Below are 19,844 nucleotides of genomic sequence, written 5' to 3' on the forward strand. Positions count from 1 at the left end.
GTCACAAAAAAATTTGCGTGTGATAATAACTTTTAAGATCTACAGGAAGTTCATTACTTAAGTAATTCACTTATATAAATAAATAACCTATATTTCTTGTAAAAAGAGACTTTATTTTGCTTAAATTGGACCACATTATCTGCTTTATCTTAAAGTTCCCGACTGTACAACTTCAGATGTACCAAAAATAAAAGCAGTCCTCTGGAAAAGAACGTTACTCCCATAAAGCCTCTCACTACAGCACAGCAGGAACCCTCCTTTCCGATTAGTCTAACCACCTACTCTCTAGCCTATTTCTCAGCTCATACACGTGTTCCTCAAATCTGTTATTCCATCCTGAAGGCTAGGAACGTTCTCCTACCTCGTATGTGAATACCACTCTTCTGGATCCCGGTCAGACTTCAGCTTGCCTTGAAGTGTTTCCTAATCACCTCTGTTCACTCTGAATTCCCATCATATTTATTGTCACTTTCTTGGCAGTTAACAAATGTTACTTAGAATCCCTTACCTGATCATCAATATAGGATGCCCAGAACTATAACTCTATGTGTTTTTCCCTACCCTCAATTATCTTTTGGTAGGTGTAGTGAGAACTTGAAATAGGCACATAAAAACCAAAACAAAAACAGTTGGCAAAAAGATAAAATTGATTTTTTTCCCCTTTACTAAAATGTCCTTTAATGCTGTTTATCTTTTCAACCATAAAGATACTAAAAGAATAATTATAGGAAATGGAATATTATATAACCTTCAACACAGGAATTCCACTTCCACTTTAAGAGTCCATCCTAAGGAATCTGATCAGTGTATAAAGATTCATCATCACCAAAAAAAAAAAAAAAAAAAGATTCATCACAGCATAATTTATAAGCAAAAATTGGAGAAAAAAGAAGTTCATTAGTAGGGAATTCACCACATAAAATATGATGCACCCATATAACACTATTTTTATGTAGTTACTTTAAAAGATTATTTTTAATGACATGAAAAATTTAAAGTTTTTTCTATTTTTCTCTCCACAATTTAATAATCAAAAAAGCAGATCTTCTCACTCTGAAAAAAAATAGAAGGTAGATTTGAAATAACATACAACTCTTTATCACTCAGGGCTTCCCTGGTGGCTCAGAGGTTACAGCTTCTGCCTGGAATGCGGGAGACCTGGGTTCGATCCCTGGGTCAGAAAGATCCCCTGGAGAAGGAAACAGCAACCCACTCCAGTACTCTTGCCTGGAGAATCCCATGGAGGGAGGAGCCCCGTAGGCTACAGTCCATGGGGTCACAAAGAGTCAGACATGACTGAGCGACTTCACTTTCACTTTATCACTTAAGAAGTAAAACACTAGCTTAGGAAGAAAAATAGTCCCTAACAATGTATTGAAGTCAACATATAATTATTTTCATAACTAAAATGTTGTTTCTTCATGCCAGAAGTTTCTGAAATAATTACCCACAACTTTCTCTGAAGGAAGTGTTCACCTATTCAGAGGACATCTCTGTAAGTGGTGACAGGACAGCAATGAGTCATCAAGTCAAGTCAACAACGACCACCACTATCATCCATCATCAGACCAAGGAGGCGGAGGGGAAATCCACTTATTTAGCACCTCTGATCAACAGATTTGAATACTGAAGTACACGAAGACCAAGACGGTAACTCGGCTGTCTTTTGCTGACTGGACTTCAACTTCAATGGCTCCCACAGCCATTCCATTTCAGGCCCTCATTCACACTCTCATACGTTAGCAAGGATCTCTTGGAATTGTTTCTAATTTCCAGATGCTAACTTCTCAATTTTTCTCTCTGAACTTCTATTCCATTTACCAAGAGGAAGGGAAGACGCACAATGAGAAAACAAGTACGAAAGCCCTGAAGGAGGACCTAGCTGGGCATACTGGAGGAACAGAAGGAAAGCCTGTGCAGCTTGAACATGGCGCACAAAGGAAAACGTCACAAAAAATAGACAGGGACCCTATCACAGAGGGCCTGACAGGTCATGATAAAGACTTTGGATGTTGTATTTTCAAAAATTTTTACACTCCCATGGTGAACTAATTTTATGTAAATAAAACACAGGTCTATGTTGCAAAGCTCACCTGCTCCTTCCAACAGATTAAACTGCCTGCCTGCTAAGCAGCCTCTCTTAAATGTCAATACATGCAAAGCCAAACACTTTATTTATATCTGCTAACAGACTGGGCTTACCAGGTGGCTCAGTGGTAAAGAATCTGTCTGCCAAGCAAGAGCCATGGGTTCAATCCCTGGGTCAGGAAGATCCCCTGGAGAAGGAAACAGCAACCTGCTCCAGTATTCTTGCCTAGAAAATCCCATGGACAGAGGACCCTGGTGGGCTACACAACTTAGTGACTAGGCAACAACAGACCATTACCCAGGCTTGACATCTCAAAGCTCTCTCATTCCTTGTCTACTGTCCATCCCCACTACCTAGGGGCTTCAGAGGTTTCCAAATCTCCAACCTACTCCTTCTTTTCTAGTCCCAATGCCACCATCCTAGTTCACACCAGCACCATTTCTTGTTCAGATTGCGGGAACAGTAACCACTTTCCAGACTTTCAGTTCCTTCCACATCAAATGTATCCTGTATGATGCATTTAGATACTTTGAAGACCATCAGCAAGCAGGTTATATACAAATTTATTAACTGAAATCCTGACTTTACTTCAAGCTCCACTCACATTTCTGCCTACTTAATATATTTATACTCAGCCTCATTCACATCTCAAATTTTAACAGGTCTAAAACTGAAGATCCTGACTTCTGATCTTCCCTCCAAACCCTCACCTGCTCCTCCCATTTCTATCCCCTGCTTCCATCTCAGTAAGTGATATCTCTAACCACCTATGTACTTGAGACAGAAACCTGGAAATCATCCTTGACACTTTCTTCTCCCAAACCCCCACATTCACTCTAAAATTTGATAGATTCTCTGACATACTTCTTAAATACTTCTCTCTATCACTTCTGCCACTGAGTTCCACCTGCAAAGATTCTTATTTAGGTGTTATAAGGTGCAGCCCAGGCTTTAGGAACTTCAAAAGCTCCCCAGGTGATTCTAACATGCGGCTAAGGACTACAGGTCCCAGACTCCTACTAACCTCTCCAAGCTTATTTCTACCACTTTCTCCCTTGTTCACCTAACTCCAGCCACCCTGGCCTCCCTACTTGTTTCTTGCACATGTTGGACACATATATTCCTCCTGGCTTTTGCCCTTGCTACTCCCCCTGCCTGGAGTTTCTGGTTTACTCCTCCACTTTCTATTTCTACAGATATTACTCAAATATTACCTTTGTAGTGATTTAATGAGACATTCCCTGGCCGTTCTATCTAAACTTGCAATACCCAACTCCACCCAAACGCTCAGTATCTCTTTCTCCATCTTTATTTTTCTCCTTGGGACCTACCACCTTCTAACATAACCATATATTTTATTTATCTTGTTTACTGCCTGAATATGCACTTCATGAGAGCAGAGATTTTTATCTGTTTTGTTCCTTCACTATATCCCCAGCACCTAGAACATCATCTTGCACAAGGCAAGTACTCGATTAAAAATTTAACTCCTCAGCAAGGCCTTCCCAGATTCCTCAATTAAACTTAATTTCCCCATTTACCCCCATGGTAATTCACTCCCTTCCTTCATAACATTTACAGTAATTTGTAATTATATTTTATTTATTGAAGTTCCTTTCCTAGAGTGGAAATTCTCAAATATGGATTTTCTGTTTGGTTCACCATTATATACAGCATTTCTCATGCTTAAGTGGCACAGAGCAACTATTTAAAATTTTTTTGATGAATGAACTAATAAATGATTGAGGCCAAATAAATTTTCTGAAAGCACACTCTGATCATATTATTTTTTCAAAAAATTTCAAAGTCTCTTCATCACTTACCACATTAAACCCTAACTGCCTGGTCTTGGTAAAAAGCGAAAGTCGCTCAGTCGTATCCGACTCTTTGCGACCCCATGGACTGTAGCCTGCCAGGCTTCTCCATCCATGGGATTTTCCAGGCAAGAATACTGGAGTGGGTTGCCATTTCCTTCTCCAGGAGATCTTACCACCCCAGGGATTGAACCCAGGTCTCCCGCATTGTAGGCAGACGCTTTACCTTCTGAGCCACCAGGGAAGACCTCCCATATTCTGAGCCAATTGACTTTCCTTTCTTATCTCCTATTTTCCCATGTGTCTTTTTCTTCAGCTACACTACACTGCTCATTGTTTCCAGTACACACCCTATACTAACAATGCATTTCCCCACCTCCACATTTTTGCTCTTGACATTCCTTCTACCTGAACTAACTTTTTATTTCTGCCTATCAAAATTCCTGCCTTTAAAATACCTACCCTTCAAAGCCCAGTTCAAATGCACCCTTTACAAAGACAGTCTTTCCACCCTAACTTTCCCAACTGAATGGTGGCTTCCTTTTGTTTTTTTGGCTGCACCACACAGCATGGGGGACCGTAATTTCCTGGCCATGGATCAAATCAGTGCCCCCTGTAGTGGAAACACTAAGTCTTAACCACTGGACAGCCAGGGAAGTCCCTCTTTCTTTTCTAAACACCAAAATACTGGGTTGGCCTAAAAGGTCATTCGGGTTTTTCCATAACATCTTACAGAAAAACTTGAACGACTTTATACAGTACTTTATATAATACCACAACAGAATATATAATACTGGTTTAATTCCCCACTCCTTTCAGAACATACCTTTTACCAAACCTTTTGTTTATAGTCACTCAATAGGTATCTGTTGAAGTCAGTTAACACCACCAGTCCTGTCTGTCATAAAACATATTTTAATTTGGGGGGAAGGGTGTTTTCTTTCACAAGACTCTTAAATGACCAAAAGATTTAAAGCTGCAATAACAGATTCCCAGCCTTAACCTTCCCTTCTATGCCTTTTCTGGAAAGGCAAGATCTTCCCAAAAGCAATTTTTGCAGCTCAGAATTTTTTTTAAATTTTTATTTAAATTTATTTATTTTTAATTGAAGGATCATTGCTTTACAATATTGTGTTGGTTTCTGTCATATATCAACATGAATCAGCAACAGGGTATATGGATGCCCCCTCCCTCTTAAACTTCCCTCCCATCCCACCCTACCACTCTAGGTTGTCACAGAGCACCAGATTTGGCAGCTCAGATTTTTTAATGTATTCAACTGCTTGAAAAAAAGTGTTAAGCTACACGTGCTACTATGTGACTAAACTCCCATAGTGAAAAACTGAAAGTGAAAGTCACTCAGTTGTGTCTTACTCTCTGCCACCCCATGGGCTGTAGTCCATGGAATTCCCCAGGCCAGAATACTGGAGTGGGTAGCCTTTCCCTTCTCCAGGGGATCTTCCCAACCCAGGGATAGAACCCAGGTCTCCCGAATTGCAGGTGGATTCCTCACCAGCTGAGCCACAAGGGAAACTCCATAAGCCATATTAAAATTGGTTACCCTACAATTATGACATGTTTGAAGGACTAGCTGAAAATCTGAATGCCTTAAATTCTGCTGTTTGAAAACAATAATTACTAGGAAACTATTTCTGTTCAACAAAAAATCTGAAACTTTTTAGAATCCTTCAAGTATCCCATTACTTTGCAACAAAGGTCCATCTAGTCAAGGCTATGGTTTTTCCAGTAGTCATGTGTGGATGTGAGAGTTGGACTATAAAGAAAGCTGAGCACCGAAGAATCAATCCTTTTGAACTGTGGTGTGGAGAAGACTCTTGAGAGTCCCTTGGACTGCAAGGAGATCCAACCAGTCCATCCTAAAGGAAATCAGTCCTGAGTATTCACTGGAAGGACTGATGCTGAAGCTGAAACTCCAATGCTTTGGCCACCTGATGTGAAGAACTGACTCATTTGCAAAGACCCTGATGCTGGGAAAGATTGAATGTAGGAGGAGAAGGGGACGACAGAGGATGAGATGGTTGGATGGCATCACCGACTCAATGGACATGAGTGAGCAAACTCCGGGAGTTGGTGATGGACAGGGAGGCCTGGCGTGTTGCAATCCATGGGGCTGCAGAGTCGGACACAACTGAGCGACTGAACTGAACTAAAGTATCCCTTCATTTCTCCATCACATTAAATATTGTTAAGTAACAGTATTAGCAATCCAGTAAAATTCTACCATGAAACACTTGCTGTACCTCAAATAATAGACCTTTGTTACCCTACCCACTGTGGTTCCCAAAGTGTAGTTCATAAATCCCTGAAAGTCCCTTTCAGTGAGTTTGTTGAAACTATTTTCACAGTATTAAGAAATTTTTGCCTTTTTCATTGTGTTGGCATTTGCACTGGTATACAAAATCAGTGCCTTAGTATAAAGAAAGGTAACGGCATCAAACTGTACTAGAGTCATGCGTGTCTTTTACCATCAGGGACTATTCTTCTTAAAAAGTCAATTTCACTTGAAAATATTCCTGAAGAAACAGTATTAATTTTATTAAGTCTGAGCCCTTGTATGGGTCTTTTAAATATTCTGCATGATGAAATGGGAAGTGTGTAGATAGCACTTCTATAGGATACTCAAGTACATTGGCAGTCTCCAGGAAAACCTCTTGTGACTCTTGATTTGTGAGCTAACCTAAATGCTTTTTTCATGGAATACTACTTTTACTTGGAACAAAGGGCAAACTGTGGTTATTCAGACATGAATATTTAGCAGATGTTTTCTTGAAAATGAATTGATTCTGTCACTTCAAGATACAAATACAAGATACAAATACAACTGACAGTATTTGTAACTAATGGCAAAATCAAAGCTTTTAATCAAAAATTAAAATCTTGGAAATATTGTAGCTGCATAGATTCCCAATACTTAAAATTTTTTCTGATAAGAAGGAGAATGATATTAGCTAATGTGGTTTTTTTGGTATCATATTATGAAATGTGTCATTTGGAAGATGTTTAACTCAATGAACCAGCATTTCCAAACAACCAATGTATGATATCATAAAATCAAGTATCAGTTAAAGATCTATTTAAAGTACAAGAAAGACCAATGAATTTTAATATACAACATGATTTCAGATTCCATACTGCAACGTAACTTATGAAGAAACTACTGATTATCAAGTTTTGGTGTAGTATCAGAGAATATGCACAGCTGTCTGAAAATGCTCCTCCCTTTTCCAACTACAAGTACTTTGGACATATTTTCTTCATATATTTCAATCAAAACAATCTATCACATCAGGTTAAATACAGAAGCAGACATGATAGTTTAGCTGTCTTCTATTAAGCTGGATATTTAAGAGATTCACAAAATCCAAAAGTGCCACTTCTAACTTTTTAGTTATTTTTCATAAAAATATATTATTTGTGTTAATATATTTAAAGTAGTTGATATTTTTAAATGCTTTACGTTTAATTTCTAATTTAGTAACTATGAATAGATATAAACTACACAAGGAAAAACTCAAAACTCAATTTTTAAGAGTGTAAAGAGTCTGACACCGAAAAGTTTTGAGAACCACTGCTTAAGAGAACTTGCCTCTGATTCCAGCCACCCTCAAAATTGCTTTGTGTATCCTCAACCAGAGTTGAACCTGAGGCAGATATCTGGTCTGGGGGAAGTCAAGCCTTAGACTGACAAAATCAAATATTGCTCGGGAATCTGAATTAAGCTTCATGGATCTTAAGGTCTGTATGTGGTGGTACACTAGAATCTATTAAGTCTAACTGCTTAAAATACCTGAACTGTTTCAGTGCCAGCCCTTTCTGAAGCTCTGGTCAGCTTTTCCTTGGATTCTATAACAGCTATTTCCTTTTGATAAATCTTTTATATGAGCTATTTTAAATAGGCTTATTTTCCTTATGATCAAGCGAGTCTTAATACCACAGAACCTCAATGTCATTACAAAAACCATTTAATTTGGGTCCTTACATGAGACAACAAATTATAACAAGGCTCCCCTCCATTTGAAGACAATATTCCTATATAAAAGTAAATATCACTCCAACAAAATTAAAAACTGAATGGAAATTATTGGTTCATTCAGACTAAGAGACAAACTTAATAACCAGCTGTTATATAAAATAGGCTTGATAATTTTCTTTCTCTTGGAGAAGGCCCTTATATATCATGTCAATATAATTTAGACAGCCTATGGTGTCATTTGGAGAAGGCAATGGCACCCCACTCCAGTACTCTTGCCTGGAAAATCCCATGGATGGAGGAGCCTGGTAGGCTGCAGTCCATGGAGTCGCTGAACGTTGGACACGACTGAGTGACTTCCCTTTCACTTTTCACTTTCACGCATTGGAGAAGGAAATGGCAACCCACTCCAGTATTCTTGCCTGGAGAATCCCAGGGACGGGGAAGCCTGGTGGGCTGCCGTCTATGGGGTCACACAGAGTCGGACACGACTGAAGTGACTTAGCAGCAGCTTAGCAGCAGCATGGTGTCATTAAACCACACCAATCTGACAGGGTTTGTCACAGAGGCTGATGAACCGAAAAAGAACAAGGTAGTGAGACTTGCCCTACCAGACAGAACAACTATTATAAAGCTATGACAATTAAGACAGTGTAGTATCAGCACAAAATATGCAAACAGACCAATGGTGCAGAATACAGAGAACACAAACACAAACCCTCATATATTTGGAAACACGTTAAGTGGTATCCTGGCATCCGGTCCCATCACTTCATGGCATCACTAAGATCATGGCATCAGATCCCATCACTTCATGGTAAATAGATAGGGAAACAATGGAAACAGAGACAGACTTGATTTTCTTGGGCTCCAAAATCACTGCAGATGGTGACTGCAGCCACGATATTAAAAGACACTTGCTTCTTGGAAGAAAAGCTATGACCAACCTAGACAGCATATTAAAAAGCAGACATTATTGTGCCGACAAAGGTAAGTCTAGTCAAAGCTATGGTTTTCTCAGCAGTTATGTATGGATGTGAGAGTTGGACTATAAAAAAAGCTGAGCGCCGAAGAATTGATGCTTTTGAACTGTGGTGTTGGAGAACTCTTGAGAGTCCCTTGGACTGCAAGGAGATCAAACCAGTCAATCCTAAAGGAAATCAGTCCTGAATATTCATTGGAAGGACTGAGCTTCAGAACTGACTCATTGGAAAAGACCCAGATGCTGGGAAAGACTGAAGGCAGGAGAAGGAGATGACAGAGGATGAGATGGTAGGATGCCACCACGGACTCAATGTCTGAGCAAGCTCCAGGAGTGATGGTGATGGACAGGAAAGCCTGGCATGCTGCAGTCCACGGAGCTGCAAAGAGTCAGACGTGACTGAACTAAACTGAACTGAAATGTTATCATAAAGTTGCAGTGGGCAAACATCAATATTCAACACATGGTGGTGGCTTACCAGGTGATCTTTATGGAAAGAAAATTAACCCTATTTTGGGTTTTCCTAATGAAAAAAATTAGATCTCTATGTAACACCAAGCATCAAAATAAATTCTAGATGGATTAAAAACCTAAATGTGAAAAGTGTAACTTTAAAACTTGTAGAAGAAAACACAGTATATAACTATTACCTCACAAAAAATGTACACCATAAAAGAAAAAAAAAATCTTTAAAGTTTAAACTTAGTTTCAAAAAAAGATAAGGCTAAAAAACACATTAAAACATACCCATTAGGATGGCTACTATTTTTTTAAAAAAAGCATAGGATAACAAGTACTGCCAAAGACTTAGAAAAACTGGAACCCTTGTACACTGCTGGTAAGAATGTAAGACGGTGCAGCCACTACATTAAACTGTGTGGCGGTTCCTCAAAAAATGTAAAAATAGAATTAACATATGATTCAGCAATTCCACTTCTGGGTATAAACCCAAAAGAATTGAAACCAGAGTCTCAAAGAGATATTTGTCCACCTATGTTCAGAGCAGCATTATTCACAAGAGCAAAAGGTAGTGGCAACCCAAGTATCCACTGGTGGATGAATGGATAAACAAAATGTAATTATATACAAACAAGGGAGTATTATGCAGTCTTCAAAAGGAGGGAAATTCTGACAGCATGGATGAACCTCATGGATATCATGCTAAGTGAAATAAGCCAGATATAAAAGGACAAGTACTACATGATTCCACTCATATGAAGTATCTAAAGTAGTCAAAATCATAGAAACTGAAAGTAGTACCTGTTTTAAATACCAAGAAAAGGACTGTGTAGACCTCAAATCACAGTGAATGATTACACATATATCTCTTTTTCCTTACAAATAAACAGATTGCTAGGAGGAATTAGAGGCCTTCAGAGAACTACTGCAAGCTCTTCTTTGATATAGCTGGTGCCTCAGCCCAAAGATTTACGCCAACAGCTTCTTAGAAAGCAACACTAAAGAATAAAGGTCTTTGGGAACTGCCCTGGTGGTCCAGTGGTTAAGACTTCATGATTCCACTATAAGGGGTGCAGGTCTATCCCTGGTTGGGGAACTAAGATCCCATATGCCATATGGCACAGTAAAAAAAAAAAATTTAATTTTTTGAATTGTTAAAAAAAAAAAGAATAAAGGTCTTCACGGTCAAGTAAGGGTCACTGTCCAACTGTATAACTCCCATTTCGAGGTCTGCATCCAGCATTCCCAAAGCTGCATGACCAACTTTGCCACACACAGCAACTGTACAACTCCTGCCAATTCTATTAAAACATGACCATAGTTGCAAGAATGAAGGGCCAAGTGTTTCCTAGAGGCTAAGCTTCAAAATCGTTTTTTACTATAACAGGAGCTTGTCAAAAACAAAAGTAAAGGAAGCTACTGGAATGATTCACCATAACTGAAAACAAACACAAGAAACAGGTGTGCTTCCCTGAATACACAACCAAAATTTAATAAGGAGCCAGTACTGTTATGAAACCAGGTTGAGAATAAGCTTATAAAATCTGAAAGTAAATATGACAAGATGGCAAAAAGAAAACTGAATTTCAGATAAATATCAGAATACTGTTATTGTCAGGCTTTGAGTAACCTGAAATCCATAAGTTACTCAAAATATCACTAAATGGTTAAGAGTCTTATAAATCATTTTCTGCTAAGGCAGGAACATTTCATGCAAAGATGGGAACAATAAAGGACAGAAATGGTATGAACCTAAAAGAAGCAGAAGATATTAAGAAGAGATGGCAAGAATACACAGAACTATACAAAGAAGATCTTCATGACCCAGATAATCACGATGGTGTGATCACCAACCTAGAAGCCAGACATTCTGGAATGCAAAGTCAAGTGGGTCTTAGGAAACATCACTACGAACAAAGCTAGTGGAGGTGATGGAATTCCAGTTGAGCTATTTCAAATCCTGAAAGAGGATGCTGTGAAAGTGCTGCACTCATTATGCCAGAAAATTTGGAAAACTCAGCAGTGGCCACAGGACTAGAAAAGGTCAGTTTCATTCCAATCCCAAAGAAAGGCAATGCCAAAGAATGCTCAAACTACTGCACAATTGCACTCATCTCATACGCTAGTAAAGTAATGCTCAAAATTCTCCAAGCCAGGCTTCAGCAATACGTGAACCGTGAACTTCCAGATGTTCAAGCTGGATTTAGAAAAGGCAGAGGAACCAGAGATCAAATTGCCAACATCTGTTGCATCAGTGAAAAAGCAAGAGGGTTCCAGAAAAATATCTACTTCTGCTTTATTGACTATGCCAAAGCCTTTGACTGTGTGGATCACAATAAACTGTGGAAAATTCTTCAAGAGATGGGCATACCAGACCACCTGACCTGCCTCTTGAGAAATCTGTATGCGGGTCAGGAAGCAACAGTTAGAACCGGCCACAGAACAACAGACGGGTTTCAAATAGGGAAAGGACTATGTCAAGGCTGTATATTGTCACCCTGCTTATTTAACTTAAATGCAGAGTACATCATGAGAAATGCTGGGCTGGATGAAGCACAAGCTGGAATCAAGATTGCTGGGAGAAATATCAATAACCTCAGATATGCAGATGACACCACCCTTATGGCAGAAAGTGAAGAAGAACTAAAGGGCCTCTTGATGAAAGTGAAAGAAGAGAGTGAAAAAGTTGGCTTAAAGCTCAACATTCAGAAAACTAAGATCATGGCATCGGGTCCCATTACTTCATGGCAAATAGATGGGGAAATAGGGCAAACAGTGACAGTGAAAACTTTATTTTTGGGGGCTCCAAAATCACCACAGATGGTGACTGCAGCCATGAAATTAAAAGATGCTTGCTCCCTGGAAGAAAAGTTATGACCAACCTAGACTGCAAATTAAAAAGCAGAAACGTTACTTTGCCAACAAAGGTCTGTCTAGTCAAAGCTATGGTTTTTCCAGTAGTCAAGTATGGATGTGAGAGTTGGATTATAAAGAAAGCTGAGCACCGAAGAATTGATGCTTTTGAACTGTGGTGTGGAGAAGACTCTTGAGAGTTCCTTGGACTGCAAGGAGATCCAACCAGTCCATCCTAAAGGAAATCAGTCCTGAATATTCACTGGAAGGACTGATGCTGAAGCTGAAACTCCAATACTTTGGCCACCCGATGTGAAGAACCGAATCACTGGAAAAGACCCTGATGCTGGGAAAGATTGAAGGCATGAGGAGAAGGGGACGACAGAGGATGAGATGGTGGGATGGCATCACCGACTCTATGCACATGAGTTTGAGTAAACTCCGGAAGTTGGTGATGGACAGGGAGAGGCCTGGCGTGCTGCAGTCCATGGGGTCGCAAAGAATTGGACACGACTGAGTGACTGAACTGACTGACTGAGGAATTAGTTTAGACCCTAAACAGGTTTAGAATATAGCTCCACTGTATCTTTCCCTTGTATTAACTTTTATTAGTGTGATGGGTTTTCAGGAAACACTGAGGATGCATCAACATTTCTGAGTCCACAGCACACAACAGAAATCCACAGGATTTAGTACTGTTCCAGACCCTGTGTTAAGACAGCTAGATATTAGAGCTCATGGCCTATCTGAAAATTTTCCTTAATTATGAACAATTTGTCACTTTTTCCATGATGAAATCTAGTGATAATAAAAAATATATGTTATTACAGCATAATCTTACATAACACTCCAACTGTGTTGGAGAAATGTGTGTAAATAAGGAAAAGGGAGGAAAGACAAAGACACTTACACATGTACACACAAAGGTATATAATGCTCAAAACCCCACATCTCGAAAATATTACATACAAATTATCAGTTTATAAATTTCATCTTGTATACCTTTCATCTCAAAAAAAAAGCAAGTTTGCTCATGAGAAAAGAAATTCCACAGTCTCTTCTATGCTGTGCTGTGCTTAGTCACTTAGTCATGTCTGACCCTTTGCCACCCTATGGACTGTAGCCCGCCAGGCACCTCTGTCCATGGGAATTCTCCAGGCAAGAATACTGGAGTGGATAGCCATGCCCTCCTCCAGGGGATCTTCCTAACCCAGGGATCGAACCCGGGTCTCCCGGCATTGCAGGTGGATTCTTTTACTGTCTGAGCCGACAGGGAAATCCAGTCTCTTCTATAGCTAACCTTATATTAGTGATGTGGGGTTGGGAAGCAATGCTCTCTTGAGAGATACTAGCTGTTTTTCACAAACAGTACTCAAGATAAGAAAGCTGTGAGGTCTAAGATTCAGAATCCAACAATGCCAGTGACACAGAAATGAATCAAACACTAGGTGCACTGTGTTAAAAGAAAGACACCTTTAATTGTTAGAATTTGGGGCCAGAAGCTCCATACGGAGATTAACAACACAGTTTATTAAAATGGAAGGAAGTGTAATATAGATATATAAGCATACAGAGGTAAGGTGAGGGGACATCTGAGACAAGAAAAAGGAAAGTGATTCAGTGGCTTCCTCTACTAGAAGCTTATACACCAAGTGTAAAAGGCTCCCAAAGGTCAAACATGGGACATTTTGAGCATCCAAAAAAAAAGTCTGTAATTATTGGTAAAACACAGAGAAAATTAAAATCCATGAGTTTATAAAGATACCAAAACAGAGCAAAAAAAAAAAAAAGAAAATTCATTTCCTATCATTAGAGGTATACCAACTTCTTACTCAGAAAATTGCTAAAGGATTCTGAGTAAATTAAGAATTTATCTGAACTTTTGGGAAGAAATTATAATCTATTCCTAACTGATGAGAGATATCTTTACAGATGATGGAAGGCTAATCAATATAAAAGGAATGTTAGAATTAGAAAATTACCATTTTGTAATAGCCAAAGAAATAGTTGATTCAGGCAAAGATTGTTATCAGTAGGTGATAAAGGCTGCTGAAGAAGCATAAGAGTATTGTGTCAAAGTGTCACTACTCTACCTGCTAATTACAAAGTCTTTACAATGGAGAGATCTGGTATTTATCATCTTGAACAAACAAATCCATCACCATTAACAGTCAGACATTATGACATGATGTTTCTCTTATTGTGATGTGACATGAGGTACAGAGCATCACCTATGAAGTATTATTACCAAAAATGTTTAACTGAATCTAAGCAAGACTTCACTGCCAGTTTGTAAGGAAATACAGGGATAAAGGAACAAATTACATGAAACTGAGAGGAATCTCCAGTTTCTCAGAAAACTCTAGAAGTGATATATTATACAAGACAAATGGCCTGGTCTCTTCAAAAGCAAAGACTGCATCGATCCTAAATGAAGTGTTTTAGATTTAAAAAGAGACTAAGGAAACATTTTTGGAGAAAAAATACCAATAGCTAACAAGTGTTGTGTTGGAGACAACTGGGAAAACCTGAACAGGAACTAGATATTAGATGGTACTGGGAAAGTGTTGTTAATCGCCTCCGCTGTGACAATGTACTGTAAGATCGATGAACTAAAACAATGTCTGTTTTAAAAAGATGCACTAATGTATTTAAAGTATTAAAATGTCATGACGTCTACAATGTAAAGATTTATATATTATATATAAACACATATGCACATATAAAGTGGCTCCCCCGGTGGCTCAGCAGTAAAGAATCTGCCTGCAATGCAGGAGACCCAGGTTCAATCCCTGAGTTGGGAAGATCCCCGGAAGGAGGGCACAGCAACCCACTCCATTATTCTTGCCTGGAGAATCCCATGGACAGAGAAGTGTGGTGGGCTACAGTACGTAGGGCCACAAAGAGTCAGGCACAACCAAAGTGCCTGAGTATGCACACATGCACATACACAGATAAAACAAATACAGTAAAACATGGAAAACTGCTGGAATCTAGGGAGTAATTGGTATAAAGATGACAACTGTACTATTCTTTCCATTTTTCTGTATGTTTACAATTTTTTACCTAGACAGCTCAAAATGCACTTCCCTTCCTCCAGGAAGGCCTCCCAAATGAATTCTCCTCTATTTGCTCACAATTCATAGTGAAGCACACATTCTGCAACTATCTTTCAGAGTACTAGCAGCAATATTCTGTGCAGGCACTCAGAAAAGGATCTCAAATAACTGAGTTCGTCTTTTAATTTCTCAACAGAGTAGCAGTTCACTTGCATAAACAATCTTGAGTCACAGCTCTCAAAGGGAGATCATCAAACATCACTTATGGGGTTACAGAATTTCCCATAGAGAAACAATCAGCAAGAGTTATAGGGAGAAACTAGAATACAAGTTGTACATGTCTTCCTAGCATTGCTTTTTTTTTTTTTTTTTCTAGCATTGCTTTTAAAAAGCCATGTTATCCAGGCATATGACTTTATTCTCATGAGATTATTCTTCAGTCCAACAATATCTTTCACCACTACCCCTGGTCTGCAAAACAGTGACAATATTTATCCACAACTCCTGGGGATAATGAAGCTTAACAAGCTACATAATGAACTTTAAAATCTCACACAAAAGAGTACACAAAGTTTTATTGTTTTTGTTACTGTTTTGTTTTTTTTTGGCTGAATTGTGAGGCATGCAGGATCTTAGTTCCCTGACCAGGGATCAAACCCATGCCCACTTACTGGAAGCATGGATTTTCCACATTGGACTGCCAGGGAAGTCTCCTGCAGGAAGACTTAAAAAATCAGATAGTACAGTGCTGGTGAGGAAAGAGCCAGACTCACACTGCTGGCAGGAATATAAATTAATACAACTTTTATGAAAAGCAATTTAGCAATATTTAACAACATTAAAAATCCATATAGCTTTCCACCTGGAATTAATCCAACAGACATCGATGTACATAAAAAGGACACATGAGGAATTAATTGTAGCACTGGAAACAACCTAACTATCCAATCAACGCTGGCTGGATAATGGCACATCTATACAGAGGAATATCTGCCAGCTTTCAAAACAGAAGAGGTTAAAAAAAAAAAAGGAAGAGGTACTCTATGTACTGTATGAAATGACAGCCAAGATATACTAAGTGAAAAAAGCAAAGTGCAGAATAGTAGGCATAGAATCTTACCATTTGTATAAACAACAAATAAAAACAAAAACACCAAAGAATATATAGTTGTATATGCATGTAAAAGCCTTATCTATGCAAGGTAAACAAGATACAGGAAACAATTTCCTTCAAGGGAGGTATCTAGAAGGATGAAAGGAGGACATACTCTATGTAGTTTCTGATTTTTGTATCGTATGTGTGTACATGTGTTATCCATTTTAAAGAGTTATTTTTTTAAACAAGGCTCTACACCAATTTAAGGCTTTCCATGGCAACCCACTCCAGTATTCTTGCCTGGAGAATCCCAGGGACAGAGGAGCCTAGCGGGCTGCCGTCTATGGGGTCGCGCCGAGTCGGACACGACTGAAGCGACTTAGCAGCAGCAGCAGGTGGCGCTAGTGTAAAGAATTCATCTGCCAACGCAGAAGACATAACAGATGCTGGTTCAATCCCTGGGTCAGGAAGATCCCCTGGAGTAGGAAACTGCAACATGCTCCAGTGTTCTTACCTGGAAAATTCCAAGGACAGAGGAGCTACAGTTTATGGGGCCGCAAAGAGTTAGACAGAACTGAGTGACTGAACACACTGCACCCATCTGAATTATTTAATTAATACTTATCTTAACCTAAAAGCATTTCATGTCTTCACACCATACAACTTTTTTATGAGACTTCAGTAAATTCAACCAGATAAAAAGAAAGCACCCTATATGACAGAAGTCTACTGAGAAGAAAAAAGGACATTTATTTACCTCCATTTTACTTCAAAATTTTACCAGACTAGGGGACTTCCCTGGTGGTCCAGTGGTTAAGGCTGTGCTTCCACTGCAGGTGGCCTGGGTTCAATCCCTGCTCAGGGAACTAAGACCCTGCATGCTGCATGCATGGCCAAAATTTTTTAAAAATTAAAGAAATAAAAAAGATTTTACCAAACTACCTGACAGAAGTCTGGACACAGGCAACATTGAACATCTCCAAGCACTAAACTAACAGCTATGAAGAGCTCTAAAAGGATAAGTCCCAAAGTATGAAATGGACATCAACCACCCCCAGCCTAAGCATGAGGTGGTCACAATAACTTATACTTCAGTCTTCACACAAGAAAAAAGATGAATGTCCAGCTCTTTCAAAGGATACAAGAAGATAAATGCTAAGTCACTTCAGTCGTGTCTGACTCTGTGTGACCCCATAGATGGTAGCCTACCAGGCTCCCCTGTCCCTGGGATTCTCCAGGCAAGAACACTGGAGTGGGTTGCCATTTCCTTCTCCAATGCATGAAATTGAAAAGTGAAAGCGAAGTCGCTCTGTTGTGTCCGACTCTTAGCGACCCCGTGGACTGCAGCCTACCAGGCTCCTCTATCCATGGGATTTTCCAGGCAAGAGTACTGGAGTGGGGTGCCATTGCCTTCTCTGACAAGAAGATATATGCCCCCCAAATTCTTGTGCTTCCTACGTCATTGTTTGGCTCCAGCTGTAACCATTACAACAGAAAACAGCACAAAAGACAGCTGAACCATGCCAAGGCCACAGTAAAATGAGGAAGTAAAATATATATATATACTTTAAAGCCCAAGAACTTAAGGCCCTAGAGTTAAGAATGATAGCCCCTTCTCCCCAAAAAAGCCTTGAGAGATGAGTATCAAAGAAAGAACACAAAGGAAAGAAAAGAGAAAATAAGGCTTCCTAATAATATGTCCGACTCAATGGACATGAGTTTGAGTGAACTCCGGGAGTTGGTGATGGACAGCGAGGCCTGGCATGCTGCAGTTCATGAGGTCGCAAAGAGTTGGATACAGCTGAGCAACTGAACTGAACTGAAATGAATAATATGTCCCATTCCTAAGTTATCCAGACAGGAAGCAAGGTTGGCAAAGACAACTAAAAGAACACAGAAAATGTACACCACCACCCCCGCCAACAATTTAACTATTCATTTCAATGCTATTCAGCAAACCTTTTGCTTGTAAGAGTTTATCATCTCTTCACCCTGTTCTGATGGCAGCGAGTATTCAAGAATGGCAACATAGGAGCAAATCAAGGGACCATGTATAATCTGCCAACTGAAAAACACAGGTTCTAGATCACTGAGATATTACTGCACCTTAAAGTTCTTTTTAAAAATTGCTCTTTGTTATTTGCAAATGTGAAAGAAACACCATTCTTGTTACTTAAAACTTCCACTGGCTAAGTTATCGCTCACCAGTAGTTTCAGATTGCTTTTTTCATGTGCTATTCAAAACATCAATAATGCACAGCTAAAAACGAAAGCACTAAAGAAGATCTTTTACCAAAAAAGAGGCAAATAGGTCACACCGAGGAGGGCTAGAGATCAGAGTACATAGATGTCTTGATGTACAGTTACTACTCTAAGCCTTATACTCTTTACTTCATCTGGGTCTGTGAGAATAATAAGTAATTTTACTAAAAGGAAACCCCCCTTACTTTCTTTTTTATGGCCCTAGTCCTCCTTAGAAAGGCTACCAAAATCCCTTGCCAGAACAATTGCCACCTACTCCTAAATTTAGAGGAGGTTTGCATTAGCGATACAACATGACGATGGAAGAATCCGAGGAAAGAAAAGGAATACTAGAACTATAAGTTCCAATGGCAGTTTCCAAAGAAGGGTCAGCGTAGGGAATGCTTGCTCTCGGAGGCGTTTGGAGCCTGGGAATCCCTATGACAACACAAGACGCGAAAGGTGCTTTGTCATAAATTCCCTCAAATAATTTAAACCCTCCCTTTTGGAGAGAAGCAACAGGCCCACTATCTGGCACCAAGTCTAGCTAGCCCACTGCCTAGGAAGAAGGCGGGCGCGCGGTCAAGTGGCTCTTTATCCCGCAGGTCCCTGCAACACAGCGATGCGCATGCGCCCCGAGGGCAGCGACCAAGCACCCCTAGCTCGTTCACACTCGAGCATGCGCAGTCACCCATCTCGCCGCAGGCGACAGCTCACTATTTGGCAAGGGGGATGGGACTGGGAAAATAATGGGGGGGCCGAAGGCAGGGGGCGCGTTTGTGTCTCCTGAATGCTTGGGATTAGGAGAAGGCACGACTGCTGGCATTCGCGGGCCATGTAATCCGGGATGTGGGAAATGGGACAGAAAAGAGTCTATGTGCGGCGCGGGGTGGTGGGGGGGGGAGAGTGGGGGGTCAGTCACCTCTTAAGGGAGACACCCCCCCCCACTCAGACAGGACAACCCTTTCCCTCGACTCTCCTCCCCCCACTCACCTGAGAGCGGCGGCGACAGCTGCTGGTCCCCGTCCCCCTGCGCTCGCCTCATACTGTCCGCAACATCCGGGACCTGCGAGACCGCCGATACACAAATACACACACACAAGGAGCGCGCACACTCACACACACACACACACCGAAACACACCGGCCCGGGCGTCATGGCGTCAGCACGTCGACGCAGCGAGCGCGTACCCGCCGGGGCCCCACCCCGCGCGGCCTCCGCCTCCTCTACTCCGCTCCCCTCCCCTTTTTAGGTTCTCCA

General features: G+C 40.2%; 1 protein-coding gene across 3 annotated transcripts in view; it reads right to left on the minus strand.

Annotated features, from left to right (window-relative positions):
- Nucleotides 1-19,809, minus strand: part of LOC102414810 (speckle type BTB/POZ protein) — an 82,738-nt gene extending 62,929 nt beyond the window's left edge. For all 3 annotated transcript variants that reach the window (XM_006061969.4, XM_006061968.4, XM_025280316.3), the window contains exon 1: nt 19,578-19,809. The gene's annotated coding sequence lies outside the window, so the exon portion shown is untranslated. The remainder of the gene's footprint in view (nt 1-19,577) is intronic.
- Between the last annotated feature and the right edge of the window lie 35 nt (nt 19,810-19,844).

The sequence above is a fragment of the Bubalus bubalis genome, chromosome 3 (genome assembly GCF_019923935.1).
Source record: "Bubalus bubalis isolate 160015118507 breed Murrah chromosome 3, NDDB_SH_1, whole genome shotgun sequence".
Lineage (NCBI taxonomy): Eukaryota > Metazoa > Chordata > Mammalia > Artiodactyla > Bovidae > Bubalus > Bubalus bubalis.